This window comes from Lontra canadensis, unplaced genomic scaffold (genome assembly GCF_010015895.1).
Source record: "Lontra canadensis isolate GAN:19392208 unplaced genomic scaffold, GSC_riverotter_1.0 scaffold79, whole genome shotgun sequence".
NCBI classification, from domain to species: Eukaryota; Metazoa; Chordata; class Mammalia; order Carnivora; family Mustelidae; genus Lontra; species Lontra canadensis.
Genome location: NW_022631073.1, coordinates 2,113,641 through 2,129,593, shown reverse-complemented (window position 1 = coordinate 2,129,593; position 15,953 = coordinate 2,113,641).

Sequence of the window (15,953 nt, the reverse complement as noted above, 5' to 3'; positions counted from 1 at the left end):
GGGCTGGGCTGGGCTGGGCTGGGGATTAGCTGTAACGTGCATGAGGGCTCTTGCTGGGGAGATGGAGATGTTCTAAAACAGGATCGTGATGATTTTTGTGCAACATGGTAAATTTTCTAAAAATTATTGAAGCGTATGCTTAAAATGCTTGAATTTTATGGTGTGTTATTTATACCTCAATAAAGTTGTTTTTAAAAAAGTTAGTGCACAGCACCTGCAGAGTGAGACTCCCTGCCTATAAGACATGGCAGCAAACACTCTGGGACTCGGGACGTGTAGACAAAGACAGTCTGATGCTGGTGGGCCCTTATCATTAGATGTGTCTCCTGGGTCCCTACATGCCTTTCCTCCTAGAAGAGGCGTATCGGGGAATAGAAATAGGAGTGAAATGATGGATCTTCAGCAAATGCACCTGAACAGTAAATTCACCTGCAACAGAGCGACGGAGAGGGGCAAAGGGAGGGGAGGAGGGAGGCGGAGACAGAGGAGGAGGAGAGAAAGGAAGCGACGGAAGAGATGTGCTTTCTAAGGGAGGTAGGTGAAGATTTGTGTCTTTTTTTTTGGTGAATCACAGACCTCATCCCACCAACAAAAAGTTCCAGGAAAGATCAACCAAAGCCAGACTAAGCGTAAGAATGCCCTAAAAAGGCATTTCCACTGGGATGTGTTGGCAGAGCCCCCTTTCATGGCCGCTGATGCCCGTGGAGCACAAGGAAGCCGGGATCCTCCCGAAGTCAGCGCGAGCCGCGGGGGCTGGTGACTAGACTCAGCTTGAATTTCAGGCCAAAGAGCGTGCACTCCGTCATTCCTGCTTTCCTTCCCTCGGAGCGCAACCCTCGCTCCAGCAATAGACGCACATGTTTTAACTTCTCTAAAGTAGGAATTTCCAATATGCTCAAAAGATACAACAGGGCTGACTCCCATCCGGTGCTGGGACAGCGGGGCAGCACCTGCGACGAAGGAGGACCTCCCAGTAGGGTTGGCGTGGACCTCGATCCCGCAGGCATGAGGGAGCGGGCAGCGTTCTGGTCAGGTACAGAGACTCTCTGACTCTGTCTCTCCCTCCTAAAATGGGATAATTCCTGCAACTGCCAGATGGACCTGTGAGGTTGGAGAGGCTGTCTCGCTGGGTCTTGGCGCACAGACACATCTAGCCCTGACCGTGTGGAGCCCACGTGTGGGTGGCGCTGCTATTGCCCCAAGAGCAGCTCCTTCTTTGGTTCCAAATTTGGGGAGCATCGTCCCATCTGGCAATGGGTGCAAATGAAAGCATTTTGCTTTTCCTCGTGCATTTGATCACACATGGGTATTCATATCTTGTGTCTTCGTTGACATCAGGAATGAGCATAAACATGAGGTAGAAACTCACATCACGTGCGAGCCAATAGGGACCCCTTCTTTCCTTCTGTCACGTTGGCTTTCCTGTGTTACTATAACCTGCAGATGTCTTGAGCTCTGCTCACGTCGCTTCTGGCCTCACTCTGGAACCTGGAGCTGAACTGTGTTTGCAGCGATGTTGCAGGAAGCTCGATGAGGAGTTGGACCCCAGCAAGACACCTTCTCGGGCTATTGGCATCACCCTAATGTGTGGAAAGAAAATCCTTCTTGAAGGTGCAAACAATTACTTAAGCACAAGGTACAAATGCGGGGGCATTACTACCTGCTGCTCCGTGAGCGGCGGTGATCGATCGCTAACTGCTTCTTGCGCCTGCTGTGCGAGCTCTGAAGACAGGCCCGGGACCGCCGGCTGCAACAATAACATCTCACAGGAAAGGCCTGTGAGGCTTTGTGGGTTTTTTTTTTTTTTTCCCCAACTAAATCACCGTCTGAAGCTAAATATGAGGCTTTAAATAGATACTTGAAAACTTTATTCTCTGGGGCACCTAACTTCACCATGGTGGCTTCTCGCTCCCCCACAATTGATCAGATTCTTTTTTTTTTTTTAAATGATATTCTCTCGACACACAATGGTTTCAGCCACAAAATCCCGCTACAGTTATAGCTGCGAGGAGAAGCCCAACACCCACGCAGAGCCCCTTTTGGCTGCGAGATGGGGGGAGGAGGGTTGTCGACGCCACCACCATTTGTGCGGAGAATTTTAAATGCCATCGCACGTGCCAAGGACCTCTGTCCTCAGACTACACCAGGGAAGAGTGAGCGTTTGTGTTCCCGGGACCTGATCTCTCCCTTCAGAGGGCGAAGGGGTACAGAACAGCCCCCCCAAAATATGACACTGTCTTGTTTTAAAGCTGAAGGCCATGGACAAGTAACAGATGCAGGCTGGGGTGCTCCCGGCGCGTCCCTAGGCCTTGTCAGCAGTGGCCTTGGACTAAGCGTCCATGACTGCAATTCAGGGTGTGTGTGTGTGTGTGTGCGCCCAACAGTGTGTGAGTGCAACAGTGTATGAGCATGTGTGACTGTGAGTGTGAGTGAGCGTGAGTGCGTGAGAGTAACAGTGTGAGTGTGTGTGTGAGCGTGTGAGTGTGAAACTGTGTGAGAGTGCAACAGTGTGAGTGCAACAGTGAGTGTGAGTGTGAGTGCAAGAGTGTGTGAGTGTGTGCGACTGTGAGTGTGAGGGTGTTTTAAGCCCGTTTGGACTTCAGATTCTCGTTACGTGGGAACAGGGACATCAGTCTGTGCTCTGCGTCAGGATCCAGGAAAGGACCCGGTGAGAAGACACTGGGTGGTTTCTTTCCCGGACAAGGACATGGGTTGCTACTCCACTGCACACAGACGAAATCACCTCCATGGGTAATACTGGGGCAGGGGGTTCCACAGGATCATGGAGGGTCACCCGCAATCGCAGCAGCCGATCGTCTTTGGGAACGGTGCAGAGGGCCTCGCGCAGCCAGCAGGCAGCCCGGGGAAGTCCGCACAGCCCCAGATAGGCTCCTGCATCTGGGACCGTCCTTACTCTCTGGCCATCCTTGTGGAAAGGCTGTCTGGGGGTGGGCGGGGGTGCTTCTCCAGAGCGGAGTGAAGCTGGTCTCAGCCTTGGTGGCTCTCCCACTGGGAACCTGGGGCCCAGGAGATCAGGTCCTTCTGCTCCTGGGGTTGCTGCGGGGGTCCTCCTCTCTGCTGGGAACAGGTTGGGGGGGACGTTCCGGCGGCGGGGGAGGGGGCTGTGCTGATCACTCCGATGCTGCTGCTGCGTCGGGATCCCCGCACCCCGCTCCTTCTGTGTTCACAGCCCGTCTGGTGAGGATGGCTCCGTGCCAAACCGAAGTGGCTGTGACCTCGTGGAAAGTGACCGGGGCATTCTTCTATCCCAGCCAACGCAGAGCTGGCCGCAGGCTGGGCCGGGAGAGTGACCGCGGGCCTCTGTTGGGGAGCTCCGGCAGGCCGCCGGCGGAGTGCTGCACATCGTTAATTTTCACAGCAATCTGCTAAGGGGCTTAGAACTTCCTGAACAATTTGTCTGTCGGAGTAACGAACATGTGTGCCACGAAGTCTTCCCACAGCACAGCGACTGTAATCATTGCTACTTAAGACAGCGGCGGTTACGTGGTCCACGGGACTCGCTCGGAAGAAGGAGGTCAAGTGGAACCAACCTGTTGTGCCGCCGTTCACGGGCGTGTCCCAGAAGCTTACCATGTGCGTCCCTGTGGGAAAGGTGCGTGTGTGGTCGTGGCACGTCTGTCTGACTGCTTTCCCCCGAGCCCAGCAAACTCGCCCGGAGAGCAGGGTGGGCCCAGGAGGAACACGTTGGGGTCTGTCAGGCTCCAGGAGCCAGTCCCCGCCTCCATGAGCCCGAGCACCCCCGCCATGCTCCACACCCATGCCGTGAGCTCCCTTCCTCTCACGCAGAATGCTGTTCCTGGCAGCCACATCTTCCAAGTGGCCACTCAAAGGGCCGCTGGAACCTGATCCCATGCACTGGCTTTTTCTCTCTCCCACTGTTGTTCTCGGCCTGACCCTTCTCAGCCCCCAGCCTCTGGCATGTGAAGACCGTCCAGCTCCTTGGCCTGAGGCATACCAGGTGGGTTCGTCTACGTTTCAGGTGACGTGGCCCCTGCAGCCCCTCAGACAAGCCCGGCTGACAGATGTTGGTGGAGCGAATGTTCCCATGGGAGTGGTGTCTGGGGGGACTAGCTGGGGGTTATGGGCCCTCTGGGGCCTTCAGACCAACCCCACACTCAGCCTGTACTGCCTGAGTGCTCTGACCTAAGGAGGGCTGTTCTTGGGGTTCTTTGTTGGAGTCTGGCCTGATCCCCAAAGGCACTGGGATACAGCCCCGGACTCTCTTGGGTCTACTGACCAAGGATTCAAATGACCTATTTTTGAGCCCAGGTGGGACACTGACCTAGGGAGCCTCGGAGTGCAGTGTGCTGTTCCCGTGTGTGGGCCATGAGCTCCCTCGGATGGAGCCCCTTGTGGGGATGTTGCCTTTCCTGATTGGACCAGTATCCCCTGAGTGTCTGCTTTTGGCTGCGCTGCTTGTAGACCCTGGGAGAGCGCGGGAGTGGGGCAGGAGCAGGGCAGCCTCTCTGCTCCTACGGGCTGGTGTGGTGGGACCGCCGTGGCCTCCCGCTGACGGCACGGTCAGGGTCACAGCCGCTCAGACCAGGGCTGCAGAGCACTGGCCATTTTATGGCCCAATTTGAAAAGAATCCCCAAGCTGTGTTTCTACTTTCAAGCCATTTTAATTTATTCTCTAAATCTGATTTCACCCAGATCTCTCCCCTAAGAGCCATGTCCTTGTCCTGAAGGGAGAAGCGGGGTGATTAGGGAATAAGATTGACCTTTTTACCTTAAAAATGCTTCTTTGCATCCCTCCCAGTGACTCAATGCACAGGACTGTAGCTCCCATGTTTTTCTAAGTAACCTGCTCCTCCTTAAAATCGAAGTGAATTATAGCCCGCGCTCCAGCTTACCCGAACAAATAGACACAACGCTGAACCGAAGTCGACTGTTCGCAGATGAATCCTGTATGGCAGAGAACCATCCATCTCCACTTCCCCGAGTCTCACTGATAAACCATAAATCCATTAGCGGAGACTTCCCTCCGCCGTCTGCAGCCACGGGTCCTCAGCGCTGGGGTCGCATTCCCGAGGACGTGATTCCTGCAGGCTGGACCAGCCGGGGACAGCCGTCTTCCAGTTCGGTTCTAATTTCCTTATGATCTCGGTAATATTTATTGTACAAACAAACAGGAACCTGTGCATATTTATGGGAAGTGGCGGAGCTTTCCATCTGAGCAGCTGCATAAATCCACACGCCCCAAAAGGAAGGAGACAGGCAAAGTCCAACTTGGCAGGGATCTTGGACATAATTTTCAATTAAAACGGAGTCGGGCAGAGCGGGATTACAATCACGGCTCATTTTTACACTGACTCGCGGGCAGGTAGGGGAGCTAAGCTCGCCTCCACCGTCTCATCAGGCTCTCGACTAGAAGAGGCATGGGTGCGCCATTTGGGGAATTTAAGGGACGCAGGTCTTTCCAGGAGCCCTTTGTTCCCAGGACCTGTTGCGCACGGAAAGGGGCATCGCCAGGAGAGCGCATCAGTTCTCCCGCCGGGATGACGGCCCGAGTGGCCGCTCTTCTGCCAAGCAAGTAGGAGTCCACGGGACGGACCCCGAGCAGGGCTTCCCTCCAAAACCGAGCATGGAGTGAAGATGCCTGGCGTCTGCCATCAGGCTCGTGGTTCGTTGTGCTCACGAACGCAGGAACAATTGTGTCTTTCCGGTTCCGCGTGTGCAGAGCCCCCAGCTGTGAAGGCCGTTTCCTGGGGGGTTTGGCTTCAACAATGTGGGGCCACCACGAGTCCGCTCTGGTCTCTGCGGCAAGGCCGGGTGCTGAGGGCTGACCGCATAGGCCTGGGTTCAAACCCCCACTCAGCTGCTCAGCAACGGTGCGACTGTGGAAAAAAGAGACCCAGAGCGCTAAGACCCAGTTCCTCAGCTGCAAGGTGGAGGTAACATCCAGTGCCCCTCCCTTCCAGGGACCCGAGAGGACACGACGGCAGTCCACAAAGCCACTCAGGAACGGTGTAAGCAGAGGAGTCCGCTTCAACTCTGTCTCCGCTGTCCCCGAGCTGCAGAGACCCTGGTTTCAGGCACAGGCAGAGAAGGCTGGGATCCGCCCTGGGGACTGCAGCAGGGGCTCTGGGGGAGTTCCCGGGGCCCAGGTGTGTGAAGGTGTGTGTGTGGGAGAGCCCTGTGGCACAGAGGGGCCTGTGCAGTTTACACAGCTGGGGACGAGGGCCTGGCAAGGCACACTGGGATCAGGTCCGGCCCCCCTGTGTGTCCCCACAAATTCACACATTGAGATGTCACCCCCGAGGTGATGGTGTTAGGAAGCCGGGAACCTGGGAGGGTTATGTGTTGAGGGTGGTGGCCTGTGATGGGGGTCAGGGCCTTGAGAAAAGATACCTGGAGAGCTCTCTCACCCTTGCCACCACAGGGGGATGCAGGAAGGGATGGGCAGGCAGAGGGTTCTTTTCAGAACCCCAGTCTCCTTGTGCCATGATCTCGGGCTCACAGCCTCCAGAATGGTGAGAAGCCCATGTGTGTTGCCTGCAGGTCATCTAGCCCGCGGTGGTTTTCTTACAGCAGCCTGAGGGGACCGAGCCACCCGGAGATTTTCTTCACTCCTTTGAGCTCCCAGGGGGTGTGGTCTCTGATGGCCTGTGGTGCCAGGGATGCTGTCTTTCTGTCCGCTCCCCCTGGCTTCCCTGGGCCCCTGCAGTCCCACAGCTGCGAGGTTGGGAGTGTCCTGAAGGAGAAATCTGAGTGGCCTCTGGAGGGCACACAGTAGGTGCTTAGTAAGTGGGACTCGACGGGATTCTAAGTGCTGTTGGTGGCTGGACCTTAGCACACCTCTTGCAGTCACTGATGTGAATGGACGTCCTGGGGACCAGGTGCCGTCGAGGAAACAGAGCAGATGGGGCATCAGAAAGGCCCAGAGGTTTGCTGCAAACAAGGTGAGGTGTGGACAGCATGTGGACAGCAGTCCTGTGAGGTGTGGACAGCATGTGGACAGCAGTCCTGCAATCTGAAGGGCTTATCCTGGGGAAAGAGCGGCCTTCTTCTGGGTCAGGACAGCTCTGAGTCAGGTTATCGACTTGGGCAGCCGAGCACCTCTTAGCACGTCGCACAGCCACGGGGGAGAGTAAACACAGAAATGGTTCCTGCCCTGAGATTTTAACCAACAGGAGAGGGGGTCAGGCTCCCAGGGCAGCCAGGCCTCCTGCCCAAGACACGTTACAGGACTCTGGTCCGTTCCTCCAGGGGCTCGGGGAAATGTCCTCACTCCACTCTGCAGGGGGAACGTTTGCATACGCACCCATGGGAAGGCTGTAGGGCCATTCTTTGGATTCTAAAGCTTATCCAAGGTCAGACCCCGGGGGAAAGGAGGAAGAGGGGTGTCTGTGGTGCCCTGAGCTGTTGGCAGGGCCAGGCAGATGGGGTGTGGGTGGCAGAGCCCGCAGTCATGAGGGAAGGAGGGCTTCTGTGATGACAAACGGCTCACTAGAGGAATGGCTTCTGGAATCAAATTGGGGGCCAAAGTCCCGCTTCAGCCGTGGGCTCAGGGATGGGGCAGTGGGCCCACGGCATGAGGGCTGTGGCCTCAGATGGGCAGTCCAAGCTGGGGGCCCATTTTCACTTGCCTTGTCACAGAGCATTCCCTTTTGCTATCTGCAAGCACTTCTCATGGAGGCGCACGGAGTGGGCCTATGGAGGCGTCCGTCTCCGCTGCCTGGGGAAAATGTAAGAAATTCAAGGAGCAGCAGACCTAGCATTCTTCCTGAAGCTCTCCATGGAAGCTCTCCATGTCTTTGGTGTAAGTGGTGCGGCAAGTACCAGGAAGGCCTTGGGTCACTAGTGTCCTGCCAGGCCCTCGGCCAGTGAGACACTCCTGTGAGGCTTGTGCTGGCCCACGTGATGGGGAACTGTCCCCGGGGCCTGTTTGCTTGGGCTCAGGCCGATGGGCAAGGCAGTGGGAGCTGACGCTTTTCTGGAAGCGTGGAATCCACCCTCCGGACGTCGGTCCCGTCCGGGCCGCGGGGAGAGGCTGCTGGTCGGCCACAGCGGAAGATGGGGCATGAGCATTCCTGCTGGGAAGGTCTTCCTGGGCTACCACTTCTGGAACGGGGGAGCAAGAGGCGTGCCTCTCCTTCCCTCCCCCAGAGACCGTCCTGCATCCCCTGAAAGGCAGGGCTGGGAATGACGCCCTCTGGGTCAGCCGGGACAGAGCAGGCGACCTGCCTGAGCCCATAGAAGCTTCATCGCCGGACTTGGAGTGGTGCCTTCTTGCGTCCTAACGCTACCACCTTACTTCGTTCCCAGCGCGTCTCTCGAGAGATGCTTTATCATTGAGGTGACCCGCATGGGAGCTGTACACATGGGGAAATGCTGCCTCATGTCCTGATGTTTGCTCCTGCGTCTGGGCCTCTCTGGGGAGCATCGTGTCCCCTCGGGCAGCTCCTGTCTCTCCACAGGGAGTCAAGAAGCAGCTCACACATTACCCGAAGTTCTGTACCCTGGGAATACACCCCAGGACCCGCTTCCTGGGCCTGGGCCCCGTCCGTCACCAGCGGTCCCAAGGACCGTGTTCGGGGTCCCCGGTGGGAAGCCTGACGGAGGAAGTCAGGAGCGTCTGCCCTGCGCAGGACTGTGGAGCTGAGGGAAGCGCGAAGTAATGACTCAAGTCTGAAAGCGCTGCCGTGGGGATGGGGAGAGTCACTGCAGCCGGAAGCTGAACCAAATTGTCCAAGTTTGACTACAGGAAAGGGAAGAACTCATTGCCGGATAAATGAAACAAGTGGTGCTCGCAGTAAATAGCTCACCTAATCCAACAGCCCAGGAGCTCTATGAGACGACGGGGGCAGCGACCCAGGGACCAAGCGTCCACGCGCCGCAGCCTGGTTTGAACAGCACTATCTGCAGGAAGCAAGTGGCTGTATTCAGGGTCATTAATTTAGTAATTAGGAACCGAAACCACAAGCTTCTAGAGGACGGGGTATCTATGCCTTAGGAGAGAGTTTCGTGTTCTCGTAGAGACGTGTCAAGGAAAAAGGGGAAGATAGGAGGGCAATTTCCTTTATAGTTACAGCTGGAAAATACCTCTAAGCTCCTGCCATCATACGACACCCTGAGTGCAACGCTCCTTCCGCAGGACTGGCTTATCTTGACTTTCTCTGATAGGAAAAACAGAAACTGGTTACAAGGGAATTTGTGTTGATTTGTCTTTTTGAAACTACCGACTGTCATCTTTACTGCACTGAACCTAACGCATCCCCACGGGGCAGGAGAGAGACTCACAAGGAAAGGGCGGGCGCGGGTGACGACCAGAAAGAGAGCGTCATCCATTTAGGATGGAAGAACCTGTCAGCGCTCCCATTAGCGCTCCTGTCCCCCCACACTTAGTACCTGGGATGATACATTTGTCTTGGGTAGGCCTTGCCGTCCCTTTCTCGGAGCGTGAGCTCCGGGGCCAAATCCATTCTCATGCTGTCTTGTGGCCTCGACACCTCCATCCGTGGAGATGGGGACCCGCGTGCTTGTTTTCGGGGGACGGTGAGTCTCACACAGTCAGCTCGCAGGCGGCAGCCCCCGACGCGCTGTCAAGACAGAGGACCACGCTAGGAGGCTTCCGTCAGCCTCGACCTGGTCTGCCCACCTGGGCAGTGGACACTGTTCGTCTCCCTGGGAAACATGGGCGTCCTTCACTGAGCACTGAGCAGGAGAGACAGGGCCGTGCAGACGCTATGTGCACGGGCTGAGGTCCTTGGATACCATCCCGTTACCTGACAGCAGGCTTTTGATGAAAGCAAGTATACAATGCTTTGTAAGTTGGATTAAAATATTGAGCCGCCATTGTGGTCTGCAAGGCATATTTGATCAGCGTGACAAAACAGAGTATACTTTACAGCCGTCAACACGTATATTCCTGGGGAAGTAATTACACGGTACCCACGGAGGGGGCTTAGCGCTCAACGCTACGGTTTCTCTAGGTCATGATGAAGACTGTGACATTGATGTGCTGCTCTCCCCCTTCATGATACCAAATGACATTAAAAAAGAAGTTTGAAAAGTGTTTTTAAAACATGAATTTTTAAAGAGAGAATAGCACTTGTTAGATTAAAATATAATTGACCTTGGGGCGCCTGGGTGGCTCAGTGGGTTAAGCCTCTGCCTTCAGCTCGGGTCATGATCTCAGAGCCCTCCGATGGAGCTCTGCATCGAGCTCTCTGCTCGGCGGGGAGCCTGCTTCCCCCTCTCTCTCTGCCTGCCTCTCTGCCTGCTTGTGTTCTCTCTCTCTGTCAAATAAATAAATAAAATATTAGAAAAATATAATTGGCCTCTGTTTGACCACTATAGTATGAGACCTAGGAGCTGTGCTTAAAACCATTTGGAGAAAAATTGAAATGATCATCCCATGATATGCTTCGTTCCATTAATTTCTTTTGGGGTTTAGGCCATTTCACCAACCCCAGATTTCCCTGCTCTGGGGAGGACAGAGAAGTCACAGTCATGCCGGATTCTCCGGTGCCTTCCCTGTTAGTTCTCAAGTGATGTTTGTGAAAGCAGCCTGGGTGGTGGGGCAGGTAAAATCTAGGCTCCCGCTCTGCTTTGCCACAGACGGGTCCTGTGTCTATGGACAAATTAGCCTTCTTCCCACGGTCAGTTTTCGAATGTGTCAAGCTGCAGTAATGCGGCATCACCTTGCGAGACGGCTGTGAGAGCTGAGTGGGTCCGCGGGAATGACTTCGCGCGGGAATGACCCTGAAGAGGCACGCGCAATGACTGACTCCGCTATGAATCCGAGTGAGTATAGGAGGTCCTGGGAGCTGTCATACGTGTTAGGGCTGCGTATCCGTGCAGACCCCACGGACCTGCCCTTGTGTATCTCATGTTCCTCTAAATATAGACAAGAAAGCAGGAGAAATAAGTAAGATATTACTGGCGGGAACAAACTCTAGGGAGAAGACAAAATGGATGTGGAAGTTATTGATGGGTAATGGGCCCCCGTGGATGGGCAGTCAAGGAAACCTCATAAAGAGGGAACCTTTAAACCAAGACATGAATGATGAGATGGCACAAAGTGACTGAAGGGCATTTTGAGTAGGAACTCGCAGAGCCGAAGGAATTGGGGTGGGGATGAATTTGACTTGTTTTGGGAAAGGAGAGACGGCTTATGATCTCAAGGCTGGAACACCACACCTTGTGTGCAAGTCTGGGAAGAAGCTTCAGAAGCAGGCAGAAGTCGGCATGGCGGGGAGACGGAGTTCACTCTGGATGGGATGGGAAGGCATTGTGGTGTTTGAATGCATGTTTCGTGTTCAGATTTTTTGAACTGGCTGTGGCTGTGTGGAATGAGGGGACAGGAGAAGGCAAGTTGAGAGACAGGGAGGAAGGTGGCGGGTCTAGCGATGGAGGAGAGGACAGGGATTCAGGATTTACCGCAGGCTGGGCAGGACCGGCACGAGGTGCTGATGACTAGATGCGGAGCTGCTGGTGAGGAGGGAGGCGAGTGTGACCCCGTGGCTTGGAGTTTAAGACCTGGGGGGCTGGGTGGCGCGTGCGGAGACCGGGGGTACCTGCCGCTCTTGTCCCTTTCACTTCCCCTGCTTCATCCCGGCGCACGCAGCATCAACAGGGTGACGAGGACCCAAGCCTTCTTATATCAAGTTTGGAAGAAATTAGAGGCACTGAGGATAGATGACATTTTTGGAACTGTGCTGTGAAGGGAGGGAGGGGGATGGAATAGCCGTTGCAGGAGAGAAGAGAGAAGTTTAGCCGTTGTTTACGACTACAGAAGTGACACCCTGTTGCTGCGCTGGTGGGAAGACCCAGGGGTGAGGGGAAGTTTGGTCAGTGCTGAGAGGAGAGGCAAGTGTCCTGTGCTGGGGCAGGTAGGACCTCATGCCTGAGAGAAGGACCTGGGCTTTGCAACTGGAGGCTGGGTAAGGTGTGCGGGCACAAACACAGATGGAGGATGGATGTGATAGTGGGAGGCGGTGGGAATTCAATCCCTATTGTTTCTCCTTTCTTGATGAAATAGGAGGCAAGGTCAGCTGGGTGTACTCACAGCGCAGCAGGTGTTGGACATTTCAGGAGGCGGACTGAGTTTTGAGGGAAGTGCAGGGTGTGCAGGAGAATACGATGCCATGGGGAGAACACTGGGACTTCTGGACAGCATTGGGGCGGTCTTGATGGCAGTGAGCTTGCAGTCGGAGCCAGTCAGTGTGGACCCGTATTCATTCAGTTACACTCAGCGACGGAGGCAGCTGACATAGCGCAGACAGAGAGCCGAACTTACCCCGGTTGTAATTTACCCGAACAGCCCGGCAAAGGTAGGAGGGACAAGGGAGCTGGGCGTGTGCCGCACACTGAGTGTTAAACTTAACAGAGGGCTTTACTTTGAGTAGGAGGCAGAGTGCGAATGCTCAGATGGGAGATAACCAAGCTGTGGCAACATCAGTGGGCTGCAGACGGCAGTGAGGCGGGGGATGTTGGGACTGGGGGAATGCAGGGATGAGCTAAAGACATTGGTCAGGTTGATGCTTGATCCCGAAATTACGGAGAGGCTACAGTGATTGGTGGTGACCTGTGCGGGCGGTACCGGCAGGAGCGTGAAGGCGAGCAGGGTCACTGGAGGGGGGGGGGGCCCGCAGGGAGGGAGCTGGAGGGCGGCAGAGGGTGGGGGGGGGGGGGGAATACCAGAAAAGAAGTAAATCAGCCCATACTGGCAGGGTTATCGCAGAACAGAACCCATGGATCTGTGCAATGAGGAAACGGGTGGCCCTTCCCTGAAAAGTCAGATCAACGCAGCTCTGAGGTTTGCTCGCTAAATGGTGCCTCCACACCCATCCCACCCAGCTGTACTCTCTACGTCTCAAAGTCCTGGATAATTTCCAGGATGCTTGCACATCCCTCTGGAACTTCCCTCTGCACTTGTGTGTGAATGCAGCTAGCCCAACCCCGCTCTCTTTCTGTGAGTGAGGTCACTGCCATGCTGTGAGCTACTGGGGAGTCTAGGCCATCAGATTCTTGGGGTATCTGAAGACATGCTTTCTGGGCTTCGCTTCGACCCTGGCTCCTGTTCACCTATAGCTGACTCCCAGCCCTATTGCTCTTGCTTGGCCAAAACCCTCCACTGCCATTTCACCCCCCCCACAAGACCCAGGACATCAGGGCTTAGCTCATTTCCTAATCACTGCACATCCCCGTGTGTCTCAGATAACACTGTGCAGCAAATGGCTAACATTCCTGAAGTATGTGCTTCTGTCTAAAATTCTGTGGCTCCTTTCACTCCCTGAAGCTGAGGTGGGTCTCTGGCAGCTTAGCTGGGACCACGGGGTGAGTTAGTGTGTGGCCTGACACTAGAACTTTATTCTCCCAAATATGCTCCCTAAACCTTGTATCCTCCTTGACAGTAGAAAATTGAATACCCCGTCACTTAAATGATGGCGATAAGTACGAATCCTGACACCAAGCTGCATTTTTCTGTGACTTTTTCATGAGCACTCAGGATGTCTGAGAGTGGCATTATGGGCCTCAGCATTTCACACTTAGAACAAAAAAAAAGACAAAGGTATAATTTTTGCTAATGGGTTATTCCACTTAACATATCTTTTTCTAATTATTTTGTTCATAAAAAATCATTGCTCCAAATAATGACATGAGATTCCTTTCTGTGCAGGCTTGAGCAATTTGCCAAGCCATCTGGGCAATTGATTTAATTAGCGCCACAACTCCAACATGAACGAGGCCAGGGTGCATGGGAGCTCCTCCACTGTACTCAACGGATTACCCGTGTTCTAGCTGTGTTTGCGGAGCCAGAGGCTAGTGGAGGCTGGTGTACCAGTTACACAACAGGGGCATTTGATGCACTGTGAGTGGGTGCACGGAACAGCCCTGAGGGGAGGAGAATGTGGGAGGAGTGTGGGTGTGCTCCGCACTTCAGGATCCAGGATTATGACCTCACGTCTGATAGGTCCTCAGGAGGCAGCAGTGCCTGTGGGAAAGGCCCAGTTTTTGAGTTGGACAGATGTTTGTTCACGGTTAGCAAATAGGATTGGAAGGAGAATCATAACACTGTGTAAAACCAGCAGGGGGTAAAACCAGCAGGGGGTAAAACCAGCAGGGGGTAAAACCAGCAGGGGGCACAGGGGTCTGCTTCTAAGACAGATCTCAGGTCTAATAAGGAAGCATATTTCAGAACCATGGACGGCGACCCCACCCTCCCTCCCTTGAGCTCTCTAAAGGTGGGGGGGGGGGGCTGGGCCTCAGCAAACCTCCACAGGATGGATGGATGAATGTGTGGATGAATTAGATACACTGTGCCGTCTCCGTACCCAACAAACCATAACCTGAGGAGGATGAGCAGTGCCTAAAATTTGCCTTTTATGATTAGGGACACCCATAGGAACTGGGTTTATTTATTCATTGGAATGCTCAGTGTCCCCCCAAAAATGTACTCAGTATCTACTGTGTTAAGGCTCCATTCTATGTGCTGAAAATGCAGACAAAAACCAGAGACCAGGTCCCCGCTCTCATGGGGTTCACAAGTTCAGTGAACGAGACAGACACAAATTAAGGAAGCGGTAACTATATGAGGGGCCACTGCAAACTGTTTGAAGGAAAAACAAGACAAAGGCAGGCAGATATCGAAGGAAGCGGTATTTTAAGGAGGGTGTGTCAGGCAGGGCCCCAGCAGGGTAGAGAGGGGAGCCTGAGAGTGTTTAAAGACGGCTAGTGGAGGGATTATTTGCAGAGCTGTGTGAAGGGTGAGGGAGCCCAGCAGCAATGACAGAGCTCTTGAGACTGCAAACAGCATTGGGACATTTACATCTTTAGGGCCAAGGAAGTAAAAGAAAAGAACAGTATTTCCAGGAACCAGTAAAAGCTGTAGCCATGGAAGAAAGTTTGCCCAATGGTGGCGATAGTCACATATCCATTGCAAGAGCTAATGAGAGGGAACAGGGGCCAGAGCTATGGAGCTCTGACCTGGCTCTCTTCCCTCTGCATTTCATGCTAGTGATGCGTTCGTTGAACCCAGCCAGAAGCCAAGTCTTTTGTCTTAACCGTTTGGAAGAATAGGCCCTATTTCTTGAGTTGGGGAATGTCGCAGGAGAGCTGTGACAAATCAAATATTTGAGCACACTCATTTCAAACTCTCTGTTGGGAAAGTTGGTGGCAATGTTGAGGGCCATAAGATCCACAGGTATAGAGGGTAAGAGAGGGCAGGGCTGGCGTTGTATACTTGGGAGTTAGTACAGAAATGGTATGTGAAGCTGCAGCACTACATGCAGAAATCACCTGGGAGATGAACATAGGCAGAGAAGGGAAGAGGTTCCACATAGACCCTGAGAGCCAGCTGTATGGAGAGGGTCCTGAGCACAAGAGCAGGAGCTGGGATGCAGGAGCAGACCCATGAGAGACCAGGACCTGGGAGCCCAGAGCTGAGGGGTAGGGGAGGAGGAAGTAACCAAGGCTGGAGGTGTGGGTGGGAGACTGATGAATGAGGTAAGAGCTGAGGAATGGACACAAATTTGGCAACAAGAAAAGGCTCTCCGGGGGTGCCTGGGTGGCTCAGTGGGTTAAGCCTCTGTCTTTGGCTCAGGTCATGATCTCAGGGTCCTGGGATCGAACCCCACATAGGGCTCTCTGCTCAGCGGGGAGCCTGCGTTCCCCCCCCCAAACCCATGCCTGCCTCTTTGCCTACTTGTGATCTCTCTATATATATAAATAAAAGAAAGAAAGAAAGAAAGAAAGAAAGAAAGAAAGAAAGAAAGGGCTCTCCTGACTTTGACAAGAGCAACAGAATAGCATTTCATTAACGTCTAAAATATCTGCATGACAGAGCAGCAGGGCCCAGAGTCTTTAGGGTAGGTCCCCGAGGGGAACCTGGAAGGGTGGAAGGGATCCCTGCCCCACCACCTGCATGGATGAGGGCAAGCCTTGCTGAGACTCCCCAGAGCTCTCCACACACTGTGATGGGTGTG